A 5,106-nucleotide genomic window follows, 5' to 3' on the forward strand; every position below is an offset into this window, starting at 1 on the left:
AGGAATGTTAAACGTTGCCAAATTTCGGAATAATTTCTACTCCTGAAATAATATTCCAAGAAAATTATTTTTTCTATAATTTCTCTCTGAAAATTGTGCTGCGGCCTATACACGCACGCGGCCTATACATGCGTAAACACGGTACATCATTTTGGATACTTTTAAAAAGCTTCTAAATTCATTTTGCTTATTACTTTTTAATAGGTATCAGTTTAGTTTAAATAATACAATTTTTCGGAAGTATTGTCCTCATGGGCTATGTATTATAATATTGTAATGCAGTATAATAATTTACATAATCGCATGTACCTGATAATGGTCTTGTGTGGCCGAAACATGTTGTGAATTTGCATAAATACGTGGACTGAGTGGTCATTCAATCAATAACTCTTGAAGCTGCACTGAAGACTATATTTTGTGTGTGTTAGTGTATCTGCATATACACGTATATCAAGATATAAGAAAATTTGTAGCAGTAGAGAAAAATGTCTTGATGTAGCTTAAACTTCTACAAACATTGAAAATTACGTAAGTCACTGTCATTTTCCCTGTCACTGTCCTTTTTAAACATCCTGAGGTTTAGGTACACTAGCATAGTTGGTCATATAAGCATGAAATGGACTTTTGAGACAGGCGTAGATGGGAAGATAATAATAAAATACATCCTAAAAAATAATACTTATTTGAGGTAGTTGACTGAAATAATCTGTCTGAGGATAGTTGCGGGCTTTTGTGAACACTGCAATGGATCTTTGGGTTCTGTTAGTTGGTTAGGCCTATAGAGTACTAGACCTTGCAGGTCTGCATCTAGCGCCGCGATGTGGCGAGCAGAGATTTACAGCTGTTTGCCAGACTCTAGGCACTTCTCCTGAAGAACAGTTCGACGTATAGACAGCAAGACATTATACAATGAACGAACAAACACCTTAGTCTTCGTTCATAATTCATACGAAGCACTTAAAACGAATATATGATAGGAAATTCTTGTCTGTCGGTTTGTCTGCGTTTTGCCTCCAATTCTATTGAAAGGTCTAACTTAGTACAAATTCTGTGGTTTGTAACTTTTGTCGAATTCTTGTACGGTCGCCATGTTGCTCTTAAGATATTTATGTATCGAGCATGCAACTTCCGATGTTATGACCTTCAAACTGAGTTACATAAGCAGTGAGCGATTGTTTAGAAGTCGTTAGCGGGGTGAGGTAGAATACGCAGAGGTAAAAGCTTATAATATTCTTAAATGCTCAGTCTGCGATTAAACTACGGGATGGATAACCGGGATTCGATTCCCGGTGAGGGACTATATTTTCTCGTCGTCACCGCGTCCAGGCCGGTTCTGGATTCAATTAACCCTCCAGTTCAATGCATATCAGGGGCTCCTTTCCCCCATATAAAGCTGCCGGGCCGTGAAGCAGACCATTCGCCTCCGCCAGGTGCCAATATTAAGAATGAGTGGAGCTATACTTCCATTTCCCTATACGTCTTCACGGCGTTGTGCTTAAGTAGTCGCAAGGGCAACAACATATTTTATCTTACGTAAACGCCTAACCCTTTTTAATGAAACAAGAAAAGAAATGGTTAGAAAGGATTTAGCGTGAGAAATCTTGTATGCGAAACATCTTGATGCGTGGAGCCGGGATAGCTCAGTAGGATTAGGGACGGGTTACGGACTGGACGGCAGGGATTTGATCCCTGGTAAGGAAAAGAGATTTTTCTCAAATCTACAGCATCCATGCTTGCTCTGGGGCCCACCCAGCGTCTTATTCAACGGACATTAGGGGTGCTTTCCCCAGAGGAAAAGCGGCCGGGTCGTGAAACTGACCATTTGCTTCTGTCTAGTGTCGAAATAAAGTATGGTGGAGCTATACTTCCAATTCCCCACACGTCTTCATGGCGTGATGCGTAAATAATTAAGTACAGGTACAAATTTTTGCTACCGTATAAAATCTCAATACGGGAAGTGGTCACGCTGTTAGTGGCTGACGGTCCGGTATTTGCTGTCCGGCTAGTACGCACAGGCAGCCACGAGCAACCCGGCCGGCAGCGTTGTAGACAGCCAGTAAGCGGCTCGCTCGCCCGCTATTCTCAGGATTCCCATTTCCTAAAATGGTTGGCCGGGCGAGATTACAACATGGCGACGGAGCGCAGAGTCATCACACTTCCCACTACCGCCACATCCCTGTCGCTAATCAGTATCATCCGGCGTTATATATTGAAAGAAACAAACACTGTAGTAGCTATGGATCAACGCATAGGTAGCAGCAAGAGCACGGATGTTAAATGTAGGATCGGCAGCGGCGTGGCGGTTTGGCCGTGTCTGGGACAACGCTGACTCAGAGCCGACCACATAAACCATTATTAATTTAACAGTCACTCGACGTCATCCGTAAATAACATATAATTCAAAATGAAAATAGATATTATTAAGTTTAATTCCCATGAAATTTTGATGCGGATGTGAAAAGGAAAATAGGTGTTCTGTGGAAAAAATCGACATATATTTCTCTCTTCCAATATATTTTACATAACTGTATCAAGCATATAAGCTAGACGTATGTATTGTTGAGAGGAAGTTTGTAAGGCGAAGGGAGATTTTGGGAGGAACTTTCGTGAGTTCGCGATAAGCATTAGTCGTGATACTGGGGCCCCAATTGGGGTTCGAACCAAATATATTCACATGCAATTTGGTTACACGTTTTCTTAGGTGACATGTTGCTATATATAAGAATGATCACTACTTTCAAGTTCTCACATAAAGTACTTTATATCCACTTGAAAGAATTCAATCAACGGATTAGATATTTTATAATCTGATTAGCGAATGTTCAACTTAATAACAGAGTTAATGAAAAGATTAATTTAATTTTATTTTTTTTTTAATTTCGGTCTCTGGACAAAATACTGGTGGGTCTATCAAACTACAATGAATATTATATAGAAATTATAGAAACTATTGGCTTTCCTAAATACGTCTCTACACTTGAAGATATTTATTTGTCCATCATTCTGTATTCAAAAGAAAACAGGGTAATTTAAGACACCTTATATAGAAATCGATAGCATGAAAACCCATTTACCGTAACAGCACTGCATTATTATCGCAACGGGGAAGAAAATATATAGAAATATACATTTCTTCTGGAATATAACGTCATGTAGTCCGTTGAAAGTCAACCGACGTTTCGGAACTGGCTGCTTGCTTCATTATGGTTCCTTAAGTGGCTTACTCTTCAACCCTGAAGGTGGAAACGACATGCTACCCCGAAACGTCTGTTGATTTTCAGCGGCTTAATTGATGTTATATGCAACAAAAATAAAATCCTTCGTAATTCTCAACGTGGGAACTTCAAATCTTACTAAGTACTTAGACAGCTCTTTTCGTCGCTTGTCCTTCGGCATGGTACAGAATAACTCTGTGCTCCATCTGCAGTTACATACTGCCGTACTTACGTAAGTTACATTCGTAGAAATAAGTAGTCATTCGCCCTCTTTTTCTTCATCTCTCTTCCTCTCATTCATTCATTCATTCATTCATTCCGTTTTCAGGATTATGGGCAATCATACAGGTCTGCGCATGCGCACACTGTACCAGACTTACTCGCTTGTGAAATAAATCACCTGAACATATATTACTACTTACTCAAAAATGTAAATTTATCCTTGTGCTTAACTAATTAAACACTACGCCGTATGTGGGAGTGCTTCCGGCTACAAGCCGGAAGGTCTCGGGTTGAAGTCCCGATCAGGTCATTGAATTTCTTTTTAATTGACCTAATCCTTCCGACCGCACTATGGCCGTGGAATCGACGCAGCCTCTAACAGAAATGAGTACCAGTAATATTCTTGGGGGTAAAGGGCGGCCGGCGCGTAGGGCTGACAACCTTACCGCCATCTAAGAGCCGATTGTCTAGGAAATGTGGGAATCTCAACATTTCACAACCAAATGGGCCTCCACGGTCTGTTATAGGAATACCTTTGCTTACTTACTTTTGTACAGAGTAAATTATACCAAGGACACAAGGGTCACAAGTCTCACAGAACAGTCATAAAGAAACTAGGCGTCATGTTTCTCATATAGGTTTTAACGGATGTCATTTTATTGTTTTACTCCTTTAAAAAATATTTTTATCGGTTTTAAACTAATCATTTTTTCTGTTATATTTGGGAACTTTCGGATTAATCTTGTATTTCTTCTTACTTCTTGTATCCAGTACGTTTTTTGCGTGTTAAAAGCGAAGAAAATCTCCCAAAGTTTGGGTTAACGAATTTCCAGACGCACAGCTTTTATGGTGCATATTTCCAACGATTGACTTTAGCCTCAAATCCTGCTGAATAGGCAAGGAACTTCCAGAAGTTTACGCTTAAGTTGATATTGGCCTCATATTGTGTTATCCTTTGTCGGATCTTGGACTATGGGATCACAGTGGAGATATCAGCTATGGCTTATCTTATGATACTGTTCCATTATTTACCTTCAAATACTTAGAAATGCCACAAAACTCCTCAAGCAAGATAGTCTGCCTCCTAGTTCAAAATCGAATTCGGGGCCTCCCGAACATGAACATGGGTATCCAGCACTCATCGATTACTCCTGACAGTATCAGGCAACAGCTGATTGCCTCTGAAACTTGCATTATACGTATATCAGCTATGAACCGGACACATTAAAGCGTGAGGAGTATACAATTTTGCTTTTATGCCAGCACCGCGTACAGTGATTTATAGGATACGGCTATCAGGAATGTTTCTCTTTTAGATCATCTCCTATAGAGAGGTGCAGCACAGTGTTTGTTGAAGGGTTGCCAGAGCATAACGATTATTATTGCTATACATCATTGTAATAACTTCTGCTTGTTTAATGAAGCTGGTTCCTGGGCTATATACATTTAGTTATATCAGGAAAGGAAAGAAAATCAGTGAAATGTATGATTTTGTAACATTTACAATACGCGTCTTATACTTAACTAACCGTATTCTAGGGGTAACGTTCCCACCTCATGACTCAATGTACGCGGGTTCAAACCCGGCGGAGGTCGTGGAATTTTTAAGGGCGGAAAAATTCAGGGAACAAGTCCTCCGGGAGGGACTTTAAGCCGTGGGTCCCGTGTC

The 5,106-nt window shown here is 40.1% G+C and overlaps 1 protein-coding gene across 7 annotated transcripts in view; it reads left to right on the forward strand.

Moving 5' to 3' along the window:
• The window catches only part of LOC111871518, a 139,945-nt gene that overhangs the window by 34,347 nt on the left and 100,492 nt on the right, over nucleotides 1-5,106 (forward strand). The window lies entirely within an intron of this gene.

Source organism: Cryptotermes secundus, unplaced genomic scaffold (assembly GCF_002891405.2).
Source record: "Cryptotermes secundus unplaced genomic scaffold, Csec_1.0 scaffold934, whole genome shotgun sequence".
Classification (NCBI taxonomy): domain Eukaryota; kingdom Metazoa; phylum Arthropoda; class Insecta; order Blattodea; family Kalotermitidae; genus Cryptotermes; species Cryptotermes secundus.